We start from the raw sequence: 9,950 nt of genomic DNA, 5'->3' as shown, positions 1-9,950 counted from the left end.
TATTCTAGTGAGGTTTTTTGATTTGGAACATTTTTTCCAGTGGTAATGAGAATGAGGTAGACTAGATGGCCAGCAACCGTCATTTATCTCACTGCAGTAATCCATAAGCCAAAGGAATTGAAAACCATCATTATAAGTAGCAGTAGTTTGACCAAAATTCTAATGCCAAAGCATTAAAGTAATGAAGATAAAATGGTTAAGAATATAATTTATTTTGTGTAGCATGTTAATATGTCTTGGTTTTGTAAGGCAGCAAAGGATTTCTGGCAGAGTAAGTTAGAAGAGAACTCAAAATGTTCAGTGAACTAAAGAGTATATAATTCATTTGCTGTCCGTGTTTATAGGATTTCAACGCAATGCAAAAGATAATAATTTGTATAGCAGAAGGTATTTTAAGATAAACTGACAATGCCTAAATATTCCTTGGGATACTAACTGTAAGCATTGTTTGTTAAAGTTAGTTATAGAACTTATACATTAGACAAGTAATAGAGTTCAAATATTGGTATGATTAGCTTTCTTATCTGGCTGCAGGCTGTTCACTGGTGCATGACAGCACAGATGCAGTGAGCCTCTCTGTATGTCATAATTTCCAGTTGTGTAAGCATATTTGACAGCAGCTTTCACCCTCACGTATCGGGAGGCACTAGCTTGCTAATCAGGAAAGAAATTTCAGGAAATCCACTTTACTCTCTAAATGTAACTTGTCAGGATTAATCAATAAAATGATGTTTGGTTTGAGTACTGATTAGCTTTAAGATGAACTCCCCTGTGAATTCTTATGATAAATAAGAGGTGAAAGCATTTTTTGTTCTGAGCATGGAACATATAAACTGAAAGGTGTTCAGCTGATTCTTCAAAGTGAATAGGTGATGGTTAAATGAAAATATCTTGGAATAAATTGATGATTTTCTGAAAATTAAAGGACAGAAATACAGGAAAGCTGAAAAATGACATTTTAACATAATGAACAAGAGAATCACTACAAGTCCAATCTACGTAGTGATTCCCTGTAGATCCTGTCCTAAATACAGAAAAAATAAATAAATTTTCAAAAATAATAGAAGTTAAAAAAATAAATATTTTACTAAAAAAAAAATATATATATATATATCCAGGAGCTTATCACTTCTGCAACTATCATTACTATCTTAATCAAGCTACATTTCATCACAGATTATAGCAGAGTTTTCAACCTCAACCCTAGTGACATTTAAGGTCGGCAATATGGGGACAGAGGCCATCCTGTGCAATATACTTTCATAAGATGTTTAGTAGTATCCTTTACCTCTTCCCACAAGGTGGAATAGAAATTTACCCCCACAGTTATGACAACCAAGTAAGTCACAAGACACTCCAAAGTGTTCCTTAAGAGACAAAATTGCCCTAGTTGAGGACAACTGGACTATAGCAACATTTTCCTATTCTTTTTTTTTTTTTAACTTGTTTCTCTTCAGTTTATTCTCTACCAGTGTATAAGGTAAAACATAAATCAGGTAATGTCAGTCTATTAACGATCCCTGCAGTCAGTGTGCCCCAATCTCCTGCAGGGGCTAAGTTGCATGGAAGAAAAGAAAGGGGGGGAGAGAGAGAGACAGAGACAGAGACAGAGACAGAGACAGAGACAGAGACAGAGACAGACAGAGAGACAGAGACAGAGAGGCAAGAGAGGCAAAATGGCAGTATAACAGGGAGCAGGAAAGAAAGAAAGAAAAAGAAAAGAAAGAAAGAAAGAAAGAAAGAAAGAAAGAAAGAAAGAAAGAAAGAAAAGAAAGAGAAAGCAAGAGAGACAGAGACAGAGAGGCAAGAGAGGCAAAATGGCAATATAACAGGGAGCAGGGAAGAGAGAGAGAGAGAGAGAGAGAGAGAGAGAGAGAGAGAGAGAGAGAGAGACAAAATGCAGTACAGCAGGGAGCTGAGATGACCAGTTGTTCACAAAGAAGACCATGAGGCATCCAGAACCTCAGCATTTGTTGATTGAGGAGGGGAATACTGGAAGACTCAGAGGATAGTGGTAATCTTAAGCTAATGAGGATCTCGCCTTGGAGCATCTTTAGTCTTTGTAGGTGGCAGAGGGTGGCTCTCCCCTAAAGGGAAAATAGGAGAGCTCAAAGTGTAACACCCACAATCCCAAGCCTCCATTCATCCCTTTGGGACATATGCAAAACTAACCATTATGAATTTAGGTTTCCCAACATCATTCCTTCATGCAAAACCTTTGTGTGGTTTACCACCTCATTTAGGTCAGTCTGTAATTACCTAGAGATACCTTCCTTACCAACTTTCACACACACACATATGTGTGTATGTGTGCACACAGATATGACTAAAGAGCAATTACAGGCATGTGTCACTGTCAGTTACTCTTCTGTCATTGCTGGGACAAATATCTGACACTCAAAATTGAAGAAAGACTCACAGTTAGTGGAAGTTTCAGTCCATGCTCAGCTGGCTCCAAGGCAGAGTGGCACACAGCAGAGGAGAGCCATTAATGGAGGCAGAAAACAGCAAAGAGCAAAAGGATTAACAGTGGCTGAAGCAGCTAGCTAGACTCTTTTCCCTCCTTACATTTATATGCAAATTACCTGCCCCGGAGCCAGTGTAGCACTCACACACATAATCCCAGCATTGGATCATGAATTAATCACATACTCTAGAAGCCACCCCATGACTGCATGAGGCTTTGGGGGTACGCCTACACACAAACCATAATAGTCTCCAAAATTTTTTCACTGTTTTCCTTTGTGCAAATTGAAAAGGGTATTCCTTCTAGTAGGTGGCTACAACCCTTCCCCTGCTTTATTGTCCACTACTGTGTCTTCTGTCCTCACTTTCCGTGTTGTATTTGTTGAATGATAAAGTGAGAAGTATCATTGTAATAGTGTGCATTTAGTAACAAGTTACTAAACATGCATCGAACCCAGTCTTAGAATGTCAAGAAAGCTTAGCACCTAACCTAACCTCAGAAATTCTAAAGCCTGCCGGGGGGTGAGGGGAAGATACCTAATAAAGCATCATTTGCCCTTGTAGTGGAGAGAAAAAGGATGTTAATAGTAGAGGGCAAGGAGAAGTGAGCAAATGATAGTTTTATTTTTGAAGTGACAACATTACACCTCCAAGAAGAAGTTGTTCTCTCAGGTGATTAGAAAGATGAGACTTGAACCCCAGACAGATGTCAGAAGGTAAAGATTTGGGAATAATTAGTAAGCAAAAATGAAAACATTTACATGTTAGAACTAGAAGGAAAACTATGAGATTTAATCCAATAAACTAAAGAAACTTCTTGAACAAATCCCATAGAAAAAAATAGAGGGAAAAATTGAAAGTGAAAGGGAAGTTGCTAATCTTCTCTCAGACAAGGAAAGGCTGAGGATGTAGCTAAGTGGCAGAGCACTTGCAGAGCATGCACAAGGCCTGGGTTCTGTGTCCAGTGCAGAAGGAGGAGGAACAAGAACCTGCTGCCTAAGGCAAGGAAATAGCTGAGACAGGGCCAATGGTCACCTGCATTGTAGGATCCTGCCGTACTTTAATCTTGTTTAGGGTAGATATGGTAATTGCTCTTTGTCCCGGGTTTAGATAGGTTTTAAGTTGAATTTAAATTTTATGCTTTAGAAAAATAGATTCCAAATTAGGAGATCTCTAGAAGACAAAACAGTATAAAGTAGGAATTATTATGTATTTTTCTCTCATACTTTCTAGTTGAGATTGTACTGCACAGGAGCATGTTTTTAGCTAACTATATTAGTCACCTATGGTAATACAGTGAAAGAGCCTGAAACACGAACCTGTAGGTGACTGGATAGTTATTCTGTTGACCTCACCTTGGCCTAATCACTTGTCAGCGGCTGGGGCCACAGGACAGGGCACATAGTGGCCTCAGGCATTGTCTAAGGCTGTTCTGCGGGCGTCTGCGGCACCTCCTCCTTTTCTCACCTATAGCATTTTCTCCTTTCATTCCTTTTCTTCCTTGCAGTTTTAACGTGGCAGCAGAAACATTCCAGGAGGGCAAAGATGAAAAAGCAGCAGGCCTCTGAAGGGCTACTTTCCAGAGTTGCACATCCTCGGTTCTGCTATATTTTTCATACTATTACAATTGCAGATTAATTCCTTTAAGCCTCATAAGAAGCCTAGCATGGTGGTGCATGCCTGTAATCCCAGTACGTGGGAGACTAAGGCAGGAGTCTTGCTTGGGCTACAAAGTGAGTTCAAGGCCATGCTGAACTGTGTAGGGAAACCCTGTCTGAAATAAATAAATAAATAAATAAATAAATAAATAAATAAATGACATAGAAATGAAATACTGGGGATGTAACTCATTGTAAAGGCTCTGCGTTCAATCCCCAGTTTGCCAGGGGAAAAACCCCTTGTAACAGTGCTACAGAAAGATGTATCTTTATTTTTAAAATGAGGACACTAATGTTCCAGTTTGGCCACAGGACACCGCACCCCTCACCCCCCTCAAGCCAATAGATATAGGATTCAGTATAATTTCCTGTCAGCCAGCGCTGGGATATTAATTTATCTGAGCCTGTTTGCTTGTCTATAAAATGGGACTTAACACTACCATAAAGATTATTTTTAGAATCGAATGAAATCATTTCTTAAGTACCTAGCACAATGCCTAATAACTCACAGGTACTCAGAAATGTTAATTTCAACACCTCCTTCTTTTCCTCCTCAGGCTTCTTTATTAGATGAGAAAATGTTTTTATACCTGCTATTTGTCTCATCTTCTTAAGTAAAACCTGAATGACCTAGATGAGAGTTGTTATTAAAGGAGACAGTGATTAACATTAGAGGAACTGAGCGGTAATAAAAAAATTTTCTGTTTTGATAGAATTAGTTATTTTAAGACTGCAATCTGAGCTGTTCTACCCTAAGGTGTTAGTGAGTGATGATCACTTAATATATTACTCTTCCAGAGATTATTTACATTTTCAGAGGAAATAAAATGCCAGTAAAAGAAAAGGACAGGAGAATGGTAGGTTTTGTGGCAAGTGAGCAAAGAAGTCATGATTAGGAAAGGAGTCTTTTCTGTGATGACCCTTGTACTGTGTCTGTCACCATGGGCCTGCCCTGGAAGTTATCAAGTGACTCACCACATTTCATACACAATTTATAGATTTGGATTTTTTAAGGGCGGGGGAAGAGATGCTTTTAATAAATTCATCTGGGTATGTGACATCTAGGTTAGTGTGAATGTAGTTACTATACTATAAATTTCAACATTACAACAAAGGAAAATTTGGGCCTGTCTGGAGCTCCTTCCCCAACCACCCAGTTTTTTATATTGAAGTCTGAACTCAGTACTCAGAATGTGGTTATATTTGGACATAGGGCCTTAAAGTAGTGATTAACTTAAAATGAGATCTTTAGGATCCTAATTCATTATAGCTCGTATCTTTATTCAGTTTTTTATTCTTTTTTTAAAAATCTTTTATTTATTTATTTGGCACACAGTCTCACTACACAGCTTGGACTCATAGTGATTGTCCTGTCTCAGCCTCTCCAGCGCTGGGATTACAGGCGTGCACCATCACCCCTGGTTCCAATGGCCAGCTCAGCAAGGGCCAGCACAGCATGTGATACCAGGGATTGAACCGGGTCGTTGTGCTTGCCAGGCAGGCGCTTAAGCCACCACCGAGCTATTGCCGGTCCCTAACTCATATCTTTGTAAAAAGAAGAAATTTGGGTACTTGGGGGAGACACCAGAATCATGCCACAGGACAATGATTCGAGAAGGCAGACTTGTATGAGCCAAGAAGAGAGGCCTGGGGAACAACCAAAGCAAGCAACACACTGCTCTTAGACTTCTAGGTTCCAGAAATGAAAGAAAACAAATTTCTGTTGTTGTCAGTTAGCCACCTGATTTGTGATATTTTGTTGTGGTGGGGTCCATTTTCCACCTTTATATATGCTGTTTAATATTTGTCTTTTTTTTAAAGACCACAACTATTTATTATAAAAATTGGGAATGTATTATAGAACTGTATTCTCATGAATTAATCAAATTAAATTATACTACATGACATTTTAAGCCAGTCATTTTAGAATTAGCCTGTAGTTTGCTACCAAGGCCAAAACCTGTTTCTCTGAATTCCTCTGTGTCTTTCAACCTGACCTAAACCGTGCTACCCTGTTCCATCATACATGCACACCTGTAGCTGACTCTCCTACTTCCCTCCCTGTGTCTTTAAGAAGCTTTAGTTATTTTTCCTAAGCAACAAGAAATTCTGTGTTGTTTTTCTAACTTCATTAGAAAAACCCTTAAGTCAGTCAATCGAAGGAGGGGGAAAGGCTTTACTGTTTATTGTGTACCTATTTTATGATATGTACTGTTATTGCTTTGCATTAAACATCTCCTTCAGTGGGAAAACAGCAGAGGGCCAATTGTGAAAAAGAAAAGCAATTGTGATAGCCTTGTGACGTCTCCTTAGAATTTGCAGCCTCCAGCCAGTGTGCCACTTCTGTATCCTTAACACTGCCGTCATCAGATCTGTAATATCTGGTAGTTACAAAAAAATAAAATAAAATAAAAATAAAAACACTAATTACTTAAATTTCTAGGCATAAATCACATTAAAATGTGCAAACAGTGGATCTTTGGGCTGTGTATCCATTAGAATGGGCCTAGAAACAGCATGGGGTACTGGCGCTTCTGACAAATTATTGCCAGTACTAAGTAATTTGCATGAGCCTATCCCGTTCTTAATGGGGAGTAACTAAAGGAAACACGGAAAAAGCTGCTGAATAGACTGTTACGGGATAAATCTGGAATAGTGACAGCTGCTCTGATGACGAAAGCGTGTCGGGGCTAGTGTAAAGGGTGTTTCATCTCACAATGTAGATTTTCTTGGGCTTGGAATGCTAAAGGAGGCCAAGGCAAAGGGCTAGTTAATATACAACGATGAATCAGGCTGTGGATCAAATATGGACTTTGGTGTGTTTTCATATTTCACTTGGGTGAAGAATGGCTTTTATATTTTTAGAGAATTGTATATAACAGCCGACCAAATAGCTCAATGGATTATGTGACTGCAAGCAGGTGCAGGGCTGGGGGTGCTATCCCGGGGCCTGCCATACCAGCCCCGCCCCTGGGGTGCACTGAGATGGCAATTGAGACTGGGCGTGGTGGCCTGTGCCTGTAATCCCAGCTCTTGGGAGGCTGTAAACAGGCGGATCACTACAGATCTAGTAGTGAGACCCCGAACACCCTGTAGACCCTCCCTAAAATACCAAAAAAAAAAAAAAAAAATTAGGACAGATTTCACAAGTATAGACAAGTATTGGGGGTTAGGGCTTCAACACTGTTTAAAAATATAGTTCACTCCTAATATCTGTAAGCCTTTTTTTATAGGTGAGAACACAAAGTCAAAGTTATTCAAATGTTCCTGCTGCCTAAACAGAACCAGTATTAAAACATAGGTCTGTTGACTGGCCCAGTATTTGTCTGCCTGCTTTATACCAGAATACACAAATCGACTAGAGTGTAATGAAATTAGGATGAAGTATGTACTTCTTTGGGTTACATTATTTTGGCCCCCCATGCCTTCCATTTCACTCTCTTGGATCATGCTGGGGAATGTCAGGAGGACAGTCACACAGCCCTGTGGAGAGATCCAGATAGAATAAGGAGCTCGGCCCCTTCCCTGGATTCGACTGTAACTGGCCGAGCATGTGAGGGAGCCACCTCGGAAGGGTGTCCTAGCAGGCCTAGCCGACTTACCTGCCCCTGAGCCAGGTCCACCCACTTGTGCCGCTCCTGGACTTCTGACCACAGGAACTTTATGAAATAATGTCTAAGCTACTAAATTTTGGGAAAATATGCAACAATAGATAACATGACTTTTGTTGTCTCTGGCCCGTTTTTTTTTTCAGATCACATGCTCCTATCTTTATCTCTCAGTAGAACTTCAGCTACTGAAAGCCAGGAAGTTTGTGCTTAACTCATTTTTGTAAACTGTATACAGATCTTTGCAGTGCCCTGCATAATTAAATTTAATGTATTATGTCTTGTATCTGTGTGTCCCCCACAAAACCTCATGTGGTCACAGGTGGAGCTTTTCAGAGGTGGCTGGATTTAGGGTATGTGAATGTGGATTAAGGATGTGATACTGGGATTTAAGGGTGGATTAAGGGTGGATAATGGAAGCCTCAGGCTGGGTGCAATCAACAGGCTTACAACCTGGATGCAATAGAAGAGAAAAGAAGAAAGGCAGGCTTACTGTTGCTGCTGCTGTTTATTGCTCTGCTGCTTCCTGCCTGCTTTTCCATGGACTGTTTCGCCTCTGCCATGTTCCTAGGCTGTGCCACCGTGCCTTGGAGCCAGGTGATTATGGACTGAAACCTCCTCAAACTGTGAGCTAAAATAAACCTTCCCTCCCTTAATTTTGAGCGTCAGGTGTTTCATCCCCACAACAAACAAAGTAACTAAGACAAGATAATTAAGTTTTTTTTTAACTAAAAAACCCCAGGTTGGTCCTATTGCTTGTGTTGGAATAGTGGAATTTGTCTCCTTTTTTGCTGGAAACATGAATGCAATATTTTAAATGAATTTCCTTAAGAATTTAAAGTATTTGAAATATGTAATTAAAACAAAAATGCAATTATGATGTAACAGTCAAACAAAAATCTAAACAAGTAGAAAGACAGTAGAACTAAGAAAAACAGTTAAGGGAACTAATAGTTGAGGAATTCACTAAAGGATGTTCTTTTTTGCTTACTTGCCTTTTTTCTGTATTTCAAAATAATTTCCAACTTACAGGGTCTAGGATGTAACTTAGTAGTAAACCATTTGCTTAGCATGTGCATGGTCCCTGGTTTGACCTCTAGCACAAAAAAGTAATACTTTTAAACTTATAGGTAAATTGGGGGTAAAAGCAACACACAGAATGCCTGCATACATTCTCCCTACATTAACCAAGCATTAAGTTTTGTCTCATTTGCCTTGTTACTTGTGCTTATAACCATTCTTGTTTCTTCTCTCAATACCAGTGTGTATGTACACGCACACATACTGTGCCTGTAAATATTTTTATTTTTATTTTTTTTTCTTTTCAAAGTTGTAAATATTTTTATCTCCATGTTTTCTCTAAGTCACTTAAGCATAACTTCAGGACACTATATCCATGTGTCCTGAATTATTAGATGTATAACAATTATACTTGGCAACTTCAGTAAATTTTGCCACAATCCTTTACTGTTTGTAGTCCAAATTTGTCAATTGATCAAATAATATCCTGTGTGCCACTTTCTTCCTTGCGCCTGTGGAATCCAGGCTAGAGTCATGTATTTGAAGCATTTTCTGTCTTTCTATTCCTTTATGGCATTGTTCATTTGGATGAATAAAGGCCCATACCCTCCCCGATTTTAGTAGAATACTCCATGTTTTGAGCATATCTAATGTTACCTTGTGATTAAATTCAGTTTATACATTGTATAAATATCCTTTTAAATGTTCTAAAATGTGAAAATAGTATTCCATCAAAAAATCAATTCAAAACAAAATTTAGGTCAAACATAGAATTTGAGAGAATTATTGGACATTAAAATGGAAAACTAAAATGTGCTAAGAATCAACTTCCTAGAAATTGCATGCCATAATGTCATTTTCAGTCTTTTAAATTATTATAAATGATTAATTCAATAATTGGGTTTTTAAAAATCAAGAAATCTCTTAGCATTAAAGTGACCTTAGACAGGTTTATTTAGCTTTATTGTATACTGTGCTATCCAGAAAGCCAAAAGTGTCTTTCTGTAGAAACAAAGGATTTTCTTCCAACTTCTGCTAAATTTATTCAGCAAACATTATTAAATTCTTATTACCTGCCAGACACTGGCTTAGACCCTGGGAATACAAAGGAGAATATAAAACAGACTCAGTATGCCACATTGTGTGTTAAAAGATAATCAGAGAAACTAACAAACCGCAGAGACCAGGAGGAACTTCC

Source organism: Octodon degus, unplaced genomic scaffold (assembly GCF_000260255.1).
Source record: "Octodon degus isolate 3935 unplaced genomic scaffold, OctDeg1.0 scaffold00038, whole genome shotgun sequence".
Classification (NCBI taxonomy): Eukaryota; Metazoa; Chordata; class Mammalia; order Rodentia; family Octodontidae; genus Octodon; species Octodon degus.
The sequence above is the reverse complement of the archived record's forward strand: the minus strand, read 5'-3'. Positions refer to the sequence as shown.